This window comes from Anser cygnoides, chromosome 1, assembly GCF_040182565.1.
Source record: "Anser cygnoides isolate HZ-2024a breed goose chromosome 1, Taihu_goose_T2T_genome, whole genome shotgun sequence".
In the NCBI taxonomy this organism is placed as follows: domain Eukaryota; kingdom Metazoa; phylum Chordata; class Aves; order Anseriformes; family Anatidae; genus Anser; species Anser cygnoides.
In genome coordinates, this window is record NC_089873.1 from 199,959,815 (window position 1) to 199,978,749 (window position 18,935).

Sequence of the window (18,935 nt, forward strand, 5' to 3'; positions counted from 1 at the left end):
AAGTGCTCCAGCCCTCTGATCATCTTCATCTTCACTGCACCTGCTTGAACAGGTTTACATCTTTCTCGTGCTGGGGGCCCTAGACCTGGATGCAGGACTCCAAGTGGAGCCTCACAAGCACAGTCACCTCCCTCCACCTACTGGCCATGCTTCTTTTGATGCAGCCCAGGGTATGGTTGGCTTTCTGGGCTGCAAGCACTCACTGCTGGCTCATGTCCAATTTTTCACCCGCTGGTATCCCCAAGTCCTTCTCCACAAGGCTGCTCTCAATCCATTCATCCCCTGCTCTGTACTGATGTTTGGGATTGCCCTGACCCAGGTGCAGCACCTTGCACTTGGCCTTGTTGAACTTCCTGGGGTTCACATGGGCCCACTTCTCAAGCTTGTCCAGGTCTTCTGGATGGCATCCCTTCCCTCTGTTGGATCGACTGCACCACTCAGCTTGGTGTCTTCTGCAAAATTGCTGAGGGTGCACTCAATCCCTCTGTCTATGTCACTGATAAAGATATTAAGAAACACTGGTCCCAGGACAGACTCCTGAGGGACACCACTCATCACTGGCCTCCAGCTGAACATAAGAGACGTTGGCTGCAACTCTGGCTGTGGCCATCCAGTCAATCCTTATCCAGCATATGGTCCACCCTTTAAATCCATATATCTCCAATTTAGAGGCAAGAATGTCATGTGGGACTGTGTCAAAGGCCTTACAGAAGTCCAGGTAGCTGACATCAGTTGCTTTTCCCTTCTCTATTGATGCAGTTACTCCATCACAGAAGGCTACCAGATTGGTCAGGGCCTTGGTGAAGCTTTGCTGGCTGTCTCAGGTCACCTCCTTAGGACACATGTCATCAGGCCCCATGGACTTACACTTGTTCAGTTTCATCTCAAAGAGCTGGTCTTGAACCTGCTCTTCACTTAGAGTGGGAAGGACTTTGTTCCCCCTGCCCCTGCCCAGAGGCACTTAAGAGACATGGGAAGCCTGACTGGCAGCGAAGACTGAGGCAAAGAACTCAATGAGTACCTCAGCCTTCTGCATGTCTGTCGTTACCAGTTCTCCTTTCTCTTGTATCAGAGGGGGCACACTCTCCTTGGCCTTTCTTTTCTGATCAATGTACTCATAAAATCTATTCCCATCATTCTTTGCATCCCTTGCCAAGCTCAGTTCCATCTGTGCCTTGGCTTTCCTGATCCCATCCCTGCACATCCAGACAGCATCCCTGTGCTCTTCCCAGGCCATGTCCCTGCTTCCACTGCCTGTGCATTTCCTTCTTGCATCTCAGTTTGACCAACAGGTACTTGCTTAGCCATCCTGGTTTCCTGCCTTCCCTGGGTGATTTATTACGCATAGGGATGGAGAGTTCTTGCACTCTTAAGAAAAGTGTCCTTAAAGAGTTGCCAGCTCTGATCTGTTCCTCTGTCCCTAAGGACACTTCCAGGGAAAAGCTTTAGTTGTTTACTTCCATGTTCTTGTGTATTTGTTACCTACTGCTAACTAGTTTCATTAAAATAAGAGGAAGAGCAATATTAATCACTCCCTCAATGAAGAAGCTAAACTAATATAAGCTTCAAAAATAAACACTTCCTGTTCAAAGCATAGGTGAACAAGGATTACCTGCCTAAATTTTATTCATACAGTGTGAGCAGTAACTTGTCCTGACAGGTTCTCTTGAGGTAAGGAGGGCTGAACTGGAGCAACATAGAGAACAAAGGTCCCTCTATGGAGTCTATGGGGTCATCAGACCATATCCACCTTGGCTGTGCCACCTCTTGTGCTGACACAGTACTTGCAGATGTTTCTACCCCAGTGCTGCAAACCTGAAAGCAAAAAGGTGGGAGAACTAAAATGCTTCAATCAAATGAAAAGCCTGATATAACTGGCCTCTCAGACACACTGGACGAGGAAAACCAGAGGCATACCATGTTATCAGGTAACCAACCACATGGGAAGAATATGGTAGGAGCTAGCTGAGTGGCACAGTGTGTGATGGATAATATTAAGTGTAACAGTGGAAAAGTATTGTGACAAAAAATAATAATTAACAAAGTCCTATAGACTCTGCTCAGGTGCAGCTCACTAACAGTAGCATGTACTGCCTGAACTGTATGACCAGCAGCCCAAACAGGATTACAGCAATGATCAGGAAATGTTAAGTGAGATCAGAGAAAGCGTAAATTTAGGAGAGGTAGTTACAGGAGATACCTATGAACTGTAGCCATACCTCACTGTGATGTAGAGATAACTCTTTTGCATGCAACAAATGACTGCTTGTAGAACAACTGGTCTTATAAAAGACAAGAAAAGATGCACTTTCTCTGGACTTGATCTTGAGTTGTGCCCAGTACCTAGTCAAAGGGGAGAAGTCACTCTGTTTAACACTGTAGCCAGAGAGGGCAGAAGAATAATGTGCTGCACACGGATATTAAGCTTTAAGAGACAGAACTATATAAAATAGGTCAAACCAGATAAGGGGTGAAGGACATAGCAGGGACAAAAAGCAGTCTAAAAAAGCAGAAAGACTATGAGAGTCCTGGAATGTATCAAACAGTACTGCATTAGAAATTGAGGTAAAATATGTGTTGTAATTCAAAAAGAAAAGCAGTCCGAGAAAATAACTTGCATAGCTCAATAGGACAGCTAAGGAGACAATCAAATTTGTTGGTATTTAAGAAATAAGAAGTTGGTTAAATAAGGAGAACAGAAAAGGCCATAAAACATGGCAGGTCAAATGTAAAGAGGAAATACTGAGAACTAAAAAAGAACTTGAACAGTGCTTTACTCTTCTTAAACTGCTGTACTCCTTCAAGTACATTAGAATTCAGAGTCAGGCCGGGGAACTGCTACAGCTGACTGATGGCAAAGGTCTAAAAGGGGCATGTGAGGACAATAAGAACAAAATAGAGAAGTGCTGCAATTTCTTTGCATTGTTTTTCACTGCTGCAGATGATGGGGAGCTTTTGAGACCTGAGACCTTCTTTGCGGCAGATTGGTCAGAAGAGTGAGATGAATTTGAAATGAATATACAGGAAGTCTCAGACCAAGCAGACGGATTAAATTTCAGCAAGTCATTGGGACCAGATGGTGTTCACCCACGAGTCTTGAAGGAGCTCAAACGCGAAATTGCAGAAGTGCTGGCCAAGGAGTGTAATGTGCCATCGCAAACAGCCACGTGCCAGAGGACTGGCAGCGCACCAGCTGCCATTGAGCCTTCTGGCTGGAGAGCGACTCTGGAGGGAGCAGGAACTACCGACCAGTGACTCACCTCCACACCGCGCAGGGTGGTTGAGCCCATCATGGGGAATAAGGTCACTGAGCACACAAACAAGCACTGTTTTGGGGAAAAGAGGGAAAGCCTGACATCACTGTTGGAGGCAGACACACAAGGGCAGTTCTTGTGTCTACTTTACTGGTGCCCAAAGCATTTCCATCCTCTGCAGTGCCTTATATTTTACATGCTCCTAGGTCCATAGCCCTGCTATTCTTTTGCTTTTGGATCACAAACGTATCCACACAAAGCATCTCTGCTAAGATCTGCCCAATGCTCAGACAAAACTTTGGTTCTGTCTGCATTTACACTAACATGTCCTCTGCAGATGTGTCCTTGAATTTGCTTTGGCTAATAAAAGGGTTCTGTGGAGTACTCCATTCATAACTGAGTAATGTAGCCCATAGCATTTAGATGCATATAGGCTGTCACCCTTTCCCTTGTCAACTTAGTTTTGTGCAAGGTCCTCTGGGATGTTGCTTTCTCCAGATAAGCTTGCAGGAATTAGAAAAAAACTGCCTCTGTAAATATACAGCAAATTCTCCCTTGCCCAAACCACTTACATGCAAGATCCAGCTTCCCAAGAGCCAGCCATTCTGTTTTACCTTGAACTTCACAGGAACTCATTAAACTCAAAAAAAAAAAAATCCATTATGCTACCATGTCTCTTGGCTCCAAATGGAAAATAGACATTGACTAACAATGCCCTATCACATCATTTCTTCCTGATTGTTATGAGTGTTATGCACAGCTATGAATGTGCAAAAATATACTTAATGTCACTATAATATATTAAGGAAGTCATAATAATATATTGCATAAAGTAATTGGATAGCACATATATAATGCTGACAAATTTATTTAAGCATATTAAGAATACTGCAGAAGAGTTATTTTCCAGCTATCTTGGGTTGAAATGATCACCGTTGGAAGTCTAATTTAAATTTTTATGATTAGATTATGATAACCATTGTGAACTCAGTATTAAAAGGATACAGTCATACAAGTTCATACAAGCACCAATTATTCTACTCTGAGATTCTCTGAGCAAGAAAATACGTTTACCATGGAATATTTTATTAGTGTTTTATATTTAAAAAAAAAAAAAAAAAAGTACTTCCCCAGAGGGCAGAGTTTTCCTTGCACTGGACTCTGAAGAATGCTGATGATGACACAGTCTTCTTACTAATTGGATTCACGTGCTACAAAGAAACGAATCTTGGTTATTATCTGTCACTTAGTTATGGAGACCCGCAAGTTCCAACCTGAAGAAGCTGTGGTCGTAGATCTGCCACCTCTGTCTCCATCCAAATGACTAATTACCAGTAACTTCCTATTGAGAAGGGAAAAAACGCTGTTCTACTTTTATTTGCTAGCAATGCACCATATATTTAAGTAAATATTGATTTTCTAATCTCTAAGATAAAGTACCACAGAGTGGCAATTTTGAAACTGTGGTAGTATATATAGCACCACACGCTCCATCAAACTGTTCCTCCTCTCCTGCACCAAGGCTTCTCGTCAGCCTGGGTAGCCCTGCTCCTGAATATTTTACTTTTTATTTTTGTCTCCTTGAACTCCAATTCCCAAATACCTTTTCAAAGAATGCCTACCTACCTCTTTTCATTCTTTGATGCTGTATCAACCTTTCATCTCCTCTTCATATTGCCTTTTCTGAAATTAAATAGCAAATATGTTGGGCAGGAACAACATCTTGTTGTCATCCATATCAGCCTTGCTGTGCCAGTATAAGATACATTCGTGTTTTTTATTATGTGGATAGATTTATTTACAGATACACACACAACCTTTTAGGCAAGTTGTGCTGACAGAAATAAATAAATAAATAGCCTCTTGAAATATCAGAAATTCCCTTGAAAGCTAGCAAAAATGTTATAGCTTGAACATCCACTCAGAAATCAGTGAGTATCTAACATTTCCTCAGATTGGGATTTTACAGCAATAACTTCACTTCTGGATCACATCTGAGACAGGCCTATAGCTACCAATATCTGACAGAAAAGAAAGAATAATAAATAAATAAATAAAAAGATACTTGCATGTGTGTATATATATATATGAAGGCCATGAATGAAAAACTGGACCACCCAATTCAAGGAGTGACCAGTGCACTCCATGGCCTCAGGACTCAGGTCACTTATTTAAGGGTGTACCTTTCAACTTAGCTGCCTGCTTATCACCAAATTATGTTATAAAAGGACGGGAACAGGTTACGCATAGCAATGAGCTTTGTTTACGGGCAATTAAGTAGGACAGAAAACATCCATGGCTGGATAACACGGAAAGGAGGATACCTGAGATGATTATTACCTCCTCTGAGACAAGTGGAGATGTGAATATAATGAGATGCAATTCCAACCACTAGGGAAATGAAGAAAAGGTGGGCATCCAAAGCTTGAAGTCAATCTGAAAGAGTATACATTTTTTTCACAAAATTAGTAGTGGTTATACACTGAACTAGTTATTGTTCAAATGAACACATTCACTAAATGCTTCCGCTCTGAATATTATCTGCCTTTTGCCAACAATGTCTACTTAGCCAACAGTGCTGTTATTTGATGTAGCTGTTGTACTTCACTATTTAGAATCCAGTAAGGTAAAGAAGGTAGTTCAAGTTCACACACTCATAGATAACTCCAGTAATCTATCCTGACTTCTGAACAAGTGCAAACTCGCTTCACCAGGGAAATTCATACAAGCAGTTGAGAATCAAGGTTCATATTATCATTCAGCCAGCACTAACAAGGACATGTAAGTATGATATTACTATGGCTTAATGCAGCTATGTATCAGCCAGGTGTCAGCTGCACTAAAACACACAAGAGGCTTATGCTTTAATGATGCCATTGATTTTTTTGTAGTAGCACAAGTAGTAGCAGTTGTAAAGGGACAGAAGGTCTTAGTTTTGATCAAGGTCAGGCCATGCCAGATATAAAACAACACAGGGAAGTCAAATCCTTGCCTGAAAGTGTTTTTAACTTAATTATAGAAGGAGAGAAAGAAAGAGGAATGCAACATGAATGCAAGCAAACTAACTGAGTCAGTGCAAGTTCTCTGTGCAGCAGGGCAGAAGCAGGAGGTGACAAGGACCAGCTAAGGCTTGCTGACATGATGGGTCCTCCACAGCTGCTGAATGCTACTGGCCATCTGCCGTTGTCCACATGCAAGTCCAGCTCAGTCCCTCTGCAATAGGTACAGGGTATTGCACATTACTACACACTACTATGCATTACTAGCTTTCAGCAAGAGTTAGGGAAGTGGCATGAGCTCTACAGGGTCTCATATAAGCACATATCTAAGCAAAACAGAGAACCCCTAGCTCCCACAATGAGCAATGTCAGCCAAACAGGAAAAGCATTATTGCACTAGTTTGCACAAACAAGGAAAAGATTGTAACTTTTATAGCACTAACGATTTTTAGATTAAAAATGAAATGATAAAGCAAGCAGGAAAAAAATCCATGTGGAGACCATCTATTCAGAGGGCAGATAGACACCTGAATTCCTTGGAGTTTCAATGATAAAGTTTGAATCTTGCAGGTACCATTGATCTCACTGTCACCGTGTTATTAAAGAGTCGTAATGCAGTAATCATGTTATAGCAGCTAGGAGGTAAAGTGCCATCTCATGTGTATAAGGAGTTCCTGAATATACTTGATCATATAGAAGGCTCGTAATCTGTTATATTCTCCACACCCCAGACTTACTCTTATTAAATTCTGTGGAAAAACATGGAGATGCTTGGTCAGGTGTGAGTTAGCAAAGACCTATCTAGTAACCTGGGATAGAAATAGCTAAAAAATTGTTGAGAGGAAGAAAATCACGATGTGTATTGGAGGCATCTCATTTAGGTATTCAGATAGGTATGCGAAATGAAATGTCATTTCTTGTTTAGTTTGACAGCATGGGGCCCAGGGATTCATTTTTATTCTCTGCAGGAGGTCTCACACCTCTTCCATCTTTCATGCCTAGGCCACCTAGCTGCATAATGCTGACAACAACTAGCCAGTTCTGAGCTATCCTGCAAGGAGTGTGCCCTGGGAAGCATCTTCTGGATGGTGCTAGAACACATCCACTAAGCATATGCTTGGTATCATAGCGGATCATTAAGGTCACATCAGTTCAAACACTGCTATTCCTTCCCATAATGATTTTCAGATGCCTGCTAGAGGTTGTTTAATCCAAACTTCTCTATGTTGGCTCCAGTGAGTCCTGCTTCCTTATGCTCCTCCCCATCTTGAGAACCACATCACCTCTATAGAGTGCTCCCCACCACTGCCAGCTCTTTCTGCCCACATGAAGGATCTCCTCCTCTATGTCACAGAAGCCACATGTCTCCAGAGTCATGTAGGAAGCAAGGAGAAGTGTTAAAAGGCCATCAGGGCACACCATGGTTTGTCATCCTAGCTCTTGACATTCTATATTTATCTGGACCCTCAGGTAAAGACTTTCTATTATTTGGACATGGTTGCTTCTAAATAGTGAAGTGTAGAAGACCTGAAGCCAGTTGTGCTAGCTGGTTGATCACAGAGAAGTGTGGGTTTCTGCACATTCAGTCAGTAAGTGCAGCATACATGCTAGCTCGCATATGTATGACTTTTGCAAAGAATAGTTGTCATTAAATAGAACAAAATAGCTGCTATGTTTTAGTCTTATCCTCTGACTGCTCCAGTCAACACCACTATCTTAGCAAGCCCAAAACCTCTAGTAATCACAATTTGTGAAATTAATGTATGTTCTCATGTTAAACTCTTATACAGATTAGCCTGAAAGGTGCAAGCTTCCTATCTGGGCTTTCTGATTAGGGATTTTTACTATAGACTGAGTGATAAATTATGTTTAATGTGTCATTAAGTACTTCTTCTAACAATGATAGATGGCAATATTTAAGAGGCAGAGGCAAAAAAAGAAAAAAAGAATGCTTTGATCCCAAGTAATTCAAATATAGAAGCTTGCATTTTCATCACAGCATGATTCTGAGAGGGCTCAGAGCTGAACTGTGGACATAGGGACTGCAGTTACCACGCATCCTAAATAAATCCTGATGGTTCTTTCATCCACTTTCCCATTACCATAAATATAATAACACTATTTGCTCATGGTGACACAAGCCTTTCAATGAGTGTTCCTTAACATCAGTGGTGTTTCATGCACTGAAGATGCTACAGAACTCTTTTATTACTTTGTTGCATCTGTGTATTCATTCATTTCTCATCTGCTCACCCGTACTTTGTCATATGTGAATTTCTCCCCCAAAGGCTGAATTGACAACACTAGTTCGTGTTATCCATAGCAAAGTAATTGACTTATTCCTGGCAGATGTCAGGGAACACATTAAAGTATGCAACATGAAGGCAGATACTAATATATAAAATCACTAATAATTACTATATTATCATTACCGTATCTAATACACAATACATTTATAGTATAAACTGAACAATATGAAAAGATGCAGTGAGAGAGTGTAGAGAGAAGGCAAGAAGGTCAGCCCCCCCAAAACCAGTCCAAGAGGTTGCTCAGCCCACCGAATTTTCCAAGCTCCTTCATTTTATGGCAACTTACGCCCAAACTCTGCTCATGTCCCAAAATGTCAATGCAACAATAGTGAAGGTAAAAATAAATAAATAAATAAGTGAGAGCAATATTCCATGTCTCCTGAGATTGCTGGAGACTTTTTCTGCTAGAAACTTTTTCATTTTCAGTAGATCAGGCTTTTTCAGTTTAGAGAAATAATCTATACAGTTTTGCTTGACATTGACAGACTGAACTTAATTCCACTGAGACAGAGAGTTAAGTGTCAATAACTGAAAATAGCTGCTTAGCACCATTCATTCCCTTCTAGGGGCTGTCAGCTGAGCTTAGAGTTTATGTTAGTACATCTACAATAAATGTGTCCCTGAAGAACGCAGAATAATTACAAGTAGAACACAAACCACAGAAAGGTTGAACATTTATATTTAAATAGAATTCTGATATCCACTAAGCAAATAAATAAATAAATATATAGTTCTTGAAAGATCACATGGGAACCCTAGGGAGAAAAAAAAAAATATGCTGGATCTAGATTAGGCACTAGTTAGCAGGGAACATGTGTTTTATTTTCCCGTTAAAACACAATGCCAACAGGTGGCTTCTATCAGCATAAGTTTAAGAAAAAATAATTTATTCGTTAGCTTAGAGCAAGCATTACCTTGACCCTGTAGCAAGCAAAAAATACTATTAAATAAAGAATCCATTCCTGATACTAAAGTTCAATGTGAATGTTGCCATCCACTTCAAAGAGGAGCTCGGTCTCCTCCAGTACTCTGCTTACACCGACTCTCCCCTGACTCCGCTCACTAGACCATGTTTAAGCCAAGCTCTTGCCTGCCCACTTGTGCTGCCACGCTGGTCACAAACCCCCCTGACGTGGTGCTCTGCAGTATCTTCCTTTGCACCTGCCTCTCCCTCCTGACGGCCTGATTCTCATCACCATGTTTTATGACCCCCTTCTCTACTGTGAGCCACCAGCACAATGTTTCATGGAGGAAAACAGCAAATTCATGCCGCATCCTGGGATGACTCAGCTGGCACGTCTCTCTCTGCTACCTACAACAGCTGGATGCTAAAAGGGCCCCCAACAAACATGCTGAATAAGCAGATCTGCAAGTCACATTGGATGTGGGAAATAATGGAGGGTGGTGGCTTAGGGTCTCATAAATAACTCCTATACCACTGTCACCGCCACATTTTGGTGCCACAACCCAGAAACCCATTAAAGATAAGTAATTATCACCACACCTCCCCAGGAAGCGTTCTCTGCAAAATGGCCCTCAGATAGATTAATGCTTCCTTTTTCTGCAATAAAGTCTTGATTTTCAATTTTTGGTACAATTAAGGAGCACTGTAAAACATTTTTATTATCTTTCTGTTCAGACTGAGAGACAATTATTGCACTGTTTGTAGATGCAGGAACCTATTCAAGTATTAGTCATTTTCCTTGTTATTAGCTTCTGGTTTAAATTGCATGATAAAGAATTATGGACACATTTGTGATCCCACAGTGTTTGTTTTCATTTTTTATGGCACGGCAACACAAATGAAAAGAGACAGCTAATGGCCTGGGGAGGGGACTGCGTGGTCTCAGCGGGAAGGCTGCAATGACAGGTATGAACACCCGTTAAAGAGGCAGGGTGAGAGGACACCGAATTTGCAAAGAAAACTACTTTTTCATCCTTCCAAAAATACCTTCCTGTAATTATCTGGTGCCGTGTTCATTCCGTAAGTGTTAATTGGAACAAGTTTTCATTTGTACAAGAGGCAGCCCAAGATATCCTCTCACCCCGTGGCAGCAGCAAGCTACACAAAGAAGAGGACGTACGGCACAGCACCTGCCCTTCCCAGGACTGCAGCTTCGGGTACCACCGGCCAGAGGCAGCTGAGCCACAAGCGAGGCTGTCACTGGGGTCCCAGTTTGCTAAGGACAGATTTGTCAACACAGCAGCCAGGGCCATGTCTGTTCTAGCAAATGAAATGGGCCAGGGACCATTCTCCAGCCTGGAGGCCAACTGGCATAGCACAACTTTCATCCTTTTGGCTAAACTCTCTTATCTTCACAAACAGCTCCCGTATTCAGGCATTTTACTGGGAACTCTCCCTGGCTTGCGACATCCCCTAAGCCCTGTCTGAGCGTTTTCTTGGAAAGCACTCACTGCAGCAAGCCAAAGCTCTGCTAGGACTGGGCGAGCAGCAGCGAGGCTGAGCACACACCCCTGCATGTGCCTGTGGCCTGACACTGTTTAGTTCACAGCTCTAGGCATATCCATGGAAACTACTCCAATTTTTTTGCAGAACTGGCTTGTGGATGAAGAATAAATCCAGCACTGCTTTGCAATGCGGAGTGCGCGCAGCAAGTTTTGAAAGAATTTGATGGACTGTAGCTGTAAAGTGCTGCTTAACTGTGAAAATGAGTTATTTCAGTGCTATCCTATCATCAGCTTAGCATCTAAGACTGCTTTTAGAAATTCTGTGTCCTTTTATATACTGGGTAAGGGGACATAATTGCTTAATGGTGCCTTTAAGAAATTAAAGCATCTCCCCGGTAATAATTAACCACAGTAGCCTTGCTTTTACCCTCTCCTTCGGTGACAAGGACTGATAGATAGGAGGTCAACACAGTTGTCAAAATATTGTAATTGCCTCATTTCCAGTCAACCAGAACAAGCTTTCCCAAAACACCGTGCCTCTAACCTACTCAGAGCCACATCAGCTGTGCCCTCCCTTCCCACCACTGGCCCTGACAGCATGGCCAGAGGTATTACAGTGATGGCCTAACCCAAATTGGTGCATGCCAGGAGTCATAGGGCTTCCCTGCTTCAATTCCTGCAGTCAGAGCTGAACTAGGGCAAATGCCTGCAAAACCAGCAGTCCTCACTGCAGCTCTCCAGTGACGGAGAACAGCTATGCACTCAGGTGCCAGCCTTGACGCACCGCCTCTATTAACTAATCACAGATTGCTTAGATACTTTCTGCAGCTACTCACTAGTTTGATGTGATGTATACACAGGCATGTAATCTTTCTTAAAAAAAAAAAAAAAATCTTGAGAAACTGCAAATCTAACCAGATCAGTTAGAGTACAGGTTTATTTGCTGATTTCTGTTGGTCTTTCTCTCAAACCAGGATTATCTTTGTCAGTATCTTCAGTACTTATCTTCACACACAAGATATATGTAATTAGATGCAAAATTGTCCTTGTCTATTTTAAAGATATATATAAATTTATGTACTCATTAAGATAGAGTTAAGTAAGCCCAAATAATCTTGTTACAGCATGAAGAGCCTATTATTACCAAGTTTGCTCATGTTTATATGTGTACTTGTTAATAACCGTAATTTGTGTTTCACAGTGAGGCATGATTTTCTGGGTGTTTCTTTAATCCCCCCTTTTGAATCTTTGAATCCTCTTGTAGTTATACATTTTTATTTGAATAGTTACACCAGAACTATAATTCTAGAAGCAAGATGGCATCAAAATACCAGAGAATAGTTCAGGATGGCTCTAGAGTAATCTGCACTAAAAGAAGGGTTTACACTGAATTCAGACTGGATTGCTCAGATCCTGCTGGGTCTTGAAAAGCTCCAAAGGCATCCTACAGGATATGCTAAGGACAATGTCTACAGACTGTCAACATGCTTAAAAAAAATAAATTAAAAAAAAAAAAGGCAAGTCAGTCTCTCTCCATTTCAAATTTTTGCACATTGTTTGTCATCCTCCCACCCTTCACCACTGTGAAAAAAACAAACTCCACCTCCTCAAAGACTTCCCTGTAGGCACTGGGGGATGCTGCTAGGTCCCCCTTAAGCTATCTCTTAATGGCTTCTGACTAAGTCCAGCTCCTCCAGTTTCTCCTCACAGGTTAAGTGTTCCAGTCCCACCACCTCAGCAGTCTCCCCTCCAGTTTACTGATATCCTTCTGTACTGGGGATCCCCAAAATACACACAATATTCCAGATGTGATCTAGCAAATGCCAAGCAAAATGAAATAAATGTTTCCCTGGATCTCCTGACCCTGCCCATGTTCCTATAGCCCAGGGTGATGGCCTCCTGGCAGGACCCCCAGGACCCGCTTCTGCAGGAGCTTGTCCATCCCAGGGACAGGACTTGGCATTTCCTCTTGCAGAGTTTCAGGAGACTCTTGTCAGCCCGTATTTCTAGCTTAAGTCCCTCTGAGCAGTGATATTGCCTGCAAACATTGACTGTTTTCCTCAGTTTGTTGTCATCCATAAAGCAGATGCAGGTGTCATTTGCCTCCTCTTCTAGCTCACTGACAAACATAATAAACTGGACAGGTCACAGGGTAGGCCCCCAAGGAAGTCCACGTTACTGCCTCCGCATTGAGTACAATCCATTAACTACTGAAACTCATGACCCAGACAGTTGTTTTCACCAATTTCATATTCTGCCCAGCCAGCCCATAACATCCCAATTTGAATACACGCAATCTGTCACAGACAATGTCAAAAGCCTTGCTAAATTCAAGGTAGATATCATCATCTCTCTCTCATCAGCAGTTCTGGGCTTTTATCCTTCTAAGAATGAAAATATTCCCTTCAGCCACTGCATATTTAGCATCCCATATTCTGTTCAGAGTTCTGGCTCTGAGACTAGATATCCCCCTCAGCTTGTAACCATGTCATTATTTGATCCTCAATATAACCTTAATAACTTAACTTTATCTTTGGCCATGCTTAAAATGTGCATTGCTGGCTGGAACCCAGCTCAACGAAATATCAAGACTGCTGTGTTTCCATGACCTACTCTCATATTATTGCTGGCATGTTATGTAGTATTCATTATGGAGCTGCCAATCAGACAAAGAAATGGACGTGTTCGCTTTTTTGTTATTGCTATCATCTGCTCTGGATAATGCATCTGTTACAAGAATCACCAGGAGCTACATTTTAATGAGGTTTTGCTTTAGTTTATCCAGAGGCACATCAGTAGCACCACTGAACCTGAAGACAACATAGACTGGAGACTTTCTACTAAACGTGTAGTTAATTCTTTGTGTTAACAGACTCTCTGCTGGCGGTAGCATCTATTCACATCTTTTTTTACCTTGTGCTCTCCCTAAAAGTTATGATCTGTGTGATCCTGCTTCTCTCCTACTCCTACAGTTTCATCGGGTTTACAATTTTCAGTGTGAGACCAGAAAAGGAGGCACTTTCCTAGACTGCAAAAGCAGCAGAGAGACATTCTGCCTTAAAGAAATATTTAGGGGTGGGATGCTAATGCAGATTCCTCTCTTGGGTTCTTTGCCCCATTTCCAAGTTAACTCTACAATTTTATTTTATTTTTTAATGTTGTTGACATTGAGTAGTGATGGTAGTAACCTTTTTTTATTGCAAACAAAATTCCCAGTGAAACACATGAGCTGATAAAACAGAATTCATCACCCTCTAGACTTAAATCTTAGGTCAAGAAGTGTCACTTAATAATCTCTGACATCAAATCTAATGAGAAAGTCAAGGATCATGCCTTAAGGAAAAGTGTAATTTAAAGAGCAGAACCTGTACTTGTTCATCTGAATCACATTTATAATGTACAAGAAAAAAATATATCATCTGTTCCATTTCCCATGAATGTCTTTACCTTTGGCTTTATGAGACTTCTTTTCAGTGATTTCAATACTACATTCCAGTCTAGTGTTTTCTCAAAATCCCACTAAGGATGACTGTAGATGGAAAAAAATGACAATTGTTTTCTTTTCCACTATGATACTTCTGGGGCAGAGGAATGCCTCCTTTCTCTCTCACCAAAATAAAATAAAATAAAAGCAGAAAAAATGAGCACAGAACTGTTTCCAGTACAAAGATATGTCTGAACTTTTCCATTTTCAGATAAAATGACTGAGTGAATGGCTTCACTAATTTAATTCCCATTTGCTTTGCTGTAATATACCCTTTGTAAAGGTTAGAAGTCCATCTGCTTACTCTTCCATCAGAGACTCGGCACAGTCCCAGCTGCAGATGTGGCAGCTCCAGTGCAAAATGAGCAACAGCTTAAACAATCTCATTTCCAGCCTGAATGTGAAAGCTGTTCTCTTGAAAGAAAACATATATGTATATCCCAAATCAGTGATTTCTCAACAGGCCCATAAATATGAATACTACACAGGGTGGGCCCATCAGAAGTGGGCCAGAAGCGTGATTCCAGGAGCCTTGATAGACAGATCTCCTGCTCTCGATAACTCCCAGAATCGTATTTCTTCACCTCTCTTTATAGAGAATTTTTGAAGAACACAAAACAAAGGCTAAACTTCATATGTGAAGGGTGACCCTAACATTGTGTGTCAGTAGGAGTTAGTTTTAGTTTTATTTTGTAGCACAAAGGAGCATCTCCCACCATCTCCATTCCACTGTATAAATCTAGAGTGCTGTATAAAGGCAGTCCTAGGAATATACAGGAAATATTAAGGAAGTTAATTTCACCTGAACTTAGACCTTTCCCTCCAGGCAGTATTCACAGTTCTCTGTTTCTCTCTTTGTGTTGTGTGTATTTGTTTCTGGTCTCCAACTATTAGTCCCTTTTGTGAATCTCTGCTTCCTTCCAAAACTACACTTAAAGTTGTTGTGGTTTTAGTTGTTGTTGGTTTGTTTTATTTTGTTTTTCAGACTAGCAACTAAGGCTTCTTATTGGCCTACACTCTAGAAGAGAAAATGACAAGTAAGATATTTCCAAGGATAGTTTCTAAGATTATTCTGGTCTTCCACATCTACCCCTACTCCCTTCATTTCTCATTCATCTGGAAAGCATCAGCCCCCACTGCTAACTCTCTAGAGGTTTGGCCATGTTCTTAAAGCCAATCCTGAAGCACCATTCTTTATGCATAGCTTTCCCGGAAACCCCAATCTGCCCTTTTCTTTTCAAAATAGGCTACTTAAAAATAAAAGCTTTATACCTCTCCTCCTGAGCAGTACCTTTTTCTGTATGGAAACCACTCAGCTCCTCCACAGCAGGGACTGACCCAAAGGTCCTCTTTGCAGAGACTATCAGAGGCTTCAGCTCCATTAACTGGCTTTATTGGCCACTGAGGATTTTATATACCTTCAACACAGTATATTTTTTATGCTTTTATAGCCTGTTATAAATAAGACAATGGTCACTTTCTATTGTTTCTAGAATGAATTCCTGTCTTGGTAAAGGTCAGGGAACAAATGGGCTTGCACAACTTGTTGTGGCTTCTCAAGAAGTAAGGCATGGCAGGAATACCTGAGTGGAGACTGCCTGAGCTCTATCTTAAACAGAAAAGGGGCTTAAATTCTGGTAGAATACACAAGCATCACTTTCAAATATAAAAATCCTTCTATTAGATATTGAAAACTGAGCAAGGGCCAGCAATGTTAAACGCAAGACAGCACTTGTTCTGCTATCAGAGAAGGGCTAATTTGGAAGAAGTGTAGTACAGTCCTGATAAATCTCCTTTAGTTCTGGAGGTGCAATGTGTCAGCAGCATAAGAGAAAGCAGGAGAAATGGGAGCTAAAAAAAGACAGTACAATATTGTGGTCAGGATCATGCAACTGAAGATCAGACATTCAATCTGAAAACGGTAATGGGGAAGAAAAGCAAGGGAGCACGGCAAGATGCTATAGGCTATTGGAGATAATAGAAAAAAAAGTCTTTTGGCAGAGCAGGGGGACTTACATAAACTCTAGATTAAAGCCCACCTTGCTGCACCAGAGAAATAGAGCTGGTTAACCTGATGTATGTTCCTGCTGTAACAAGCACTAGCACAACTGATAGGCTAGATGTCAGGAAGAGAATTCGATTGGGCAACAGCACTGAAATATTGCTGGAAATGGTGATCTATAACATGTATGCAGAAAAAAAAATATTTTCAGATCAGCTACACTAGTGATATTTTTCCTTGGAGACAATCCTTACCTACAAAGAAATAAGCAGTTAACAACAGAAAGAGGAAAAAGGTATGCTTCTGGTTATGTATTTGATAAAAAACAAAGTTACAAGACAATAGAAAGAAAGAGAGCTCAGCAGAAATAATAATAATAATTAAAAAAGAAAAAAAGTCACGTTCTGTGAACTTTCTGGGGTCAAAATGAAAAAGAATAGAGGCTAGTGTAGAAAATAAATGGGCTTTGGGAGAGGTAAAGGTGCAAGGCAAGAAGTAACCTAATGTCAGTGTAACATCAAGACGACCTTTGCTGCTTCAAGTTTTCAGATAGAAAAGACCAGACAGATACAGAGGCGTAAATCAACCCTATGGATGTCAAAGCAAGAACAGCAATCTCAGCAGTAATAGAGCAGGTATGCATATGTGGCATCCACTCCAAAAGCATGAAGAAACAATCTATTTCTGGGCCTTTGCAGGCACACACTCCTGTCACATCAGGCTTTCTTAAGGCTTATGTTTAGTTTTTCCCAAAATGCAGCATCACCAGTAGATGAAGGAAGAAGGTAGAAGCAGAAGGACCCAATGGGTCCTGGTTTTCCATACATGCAGGTCCCTTCAATGAGTCCCAGGTAAGACTACATCTTCTTTCCTTTGACTGTCATTTCACTATTTTATCACCACTTCCCTCCATCTTCTCTCACATACAGGGCAATTTTGCAAGAGACACAGCATGGAAACCTGCTGTTTTTCTGGAGGCTTTTTTCATGTTGCCTTATGTACCGATCCACGTGTGTCATCGTGTGTACAATTGCATCACTCCCCTTTGTACCTTATTCATCTCTTCAGAGTTTTCTAGACAGCCTGAGAGACACTGTCGGGCTGCCCTGTGCAATGATCTTCATTTCCAGAACAAACCTCACCTTTACTGTGTCTTCAGAATACACTGTGAAACACAAAAGTTTGATAAACGCCATTTAGGACAGTGGGAATTGGAGAGCACCAGCCTCGTTAGGCCTACAACAACCCTCAGGATTTTATGACCCACCAAAAATGTAAACAAACCCATGGTTTTGGATACGGATCTACTAGTTTTCTCTGTTTACCTCAGAGGAAGTTTGTGTCAGAATACAAATATGAGCTCATCTCTCCCCAAGGACAAACCCATCACAATAGATTACCCCCATCAGCGACTTATCCTGTTCAAAACAAGGAGGAGGTTTGCAGCTACATGGCTATTCCTTCCCCCAAACATTACCCCCAGATCTCTGTTCTGATAGATGAAAATGCAAAAATTAGCAGCAGACAGGGTATTAAACTAGATATGGCTGGGATTTATGCTAAAACACATCTTGTTAAACATCACTTTGAAATCCTAAATCTTTGTTTGTTTGCTTGTTTTTGTGGGTGTGTTTTTTGGTGGGTTTTGTAGTTGTTGTTATAATTTCCAACAACTAAATATCTGTCTTTTTTAAAATATGTAAATCATGCAACATGAATTCACTTTGGTTTAACTAAAGACCACACCCAGACTATTACATGATACACCAGGTTTTAGATAAATCCTATTTAAAACAGTCAAGCTTAAAAATAATTCCTAACAAAAAGTGTCGGATTTGTTCATGATAATCTTTCTGTTATATTATTCAGGATACAGTTTAATAAAAACTGCATAAAAACAAAAGATGATAGGTAGGGTGATGCAACAGTTTTACATTACCTAAGTTTAGACTACTCTTAAGTGCAAATAATTTTATGGGGGAAAACTTCATTTTTAGGGCAGTTATAAACCTCTAGGTTTTCATTCAGAATGAGTGTTAGGGACCATATCACAGTAAATACCTGAATATATAAGCACAACTAGCACTGAAATATGAATATTATTCAGTCCAATTTCCTTTGATTTTGACATAACCAATTTTGAAAGTCACAAAGTAGATCACAGTGGTGTGTTACCTGATTGCATCTAATATAAATCTAGATAAAAGGTTGTATCATTTTTAATATATCAACTTACTTAGAACGCTTTTTGACTGCTGACACATCAGAGAGATAGCAGTGATCAATAAAAGAAAAAAAATGCTGAGATATTAGAATCTTTACAATTCTCCTAGCCAATTTTTCACACAGTACTTAGTACCCAAGTTTTATGTCTAAACTTGCCACGTTAAAAATGTAATTCATATGATAATGAAATGTCAAATAAGTCTTGAGCTAGAGATCTGGATATTTAAAGTATCTGATTTCATTAGGAAGACA

At 40.8% G+C, this 18,935-nt stretch overlaps 1 long non-coding RNA gene across 1 annotated transcript; it reads right to left on the reverse strand.

The window, feature by feature from the left end:
* Positions 1–3,637: 3,637 nt before the first annotated feature.
* LOC136789618 (uncharacterized) lies at positions 3,638–5,687 on the reverse strand. Its single transcript, XR_010828410.1, has 3 exons — positions 5,595–5,687; positions 4,881–4,937; positions 3,638–4,465 (listed from the first exon to the last, which is right to left on the reverse strand). It is a non-coding gene; the product is annotated as an uncharacterized lncRNA (long non-coding RNA).
* Positions 5,688–18,935: the final 13,248 nt, after the last annotated feature.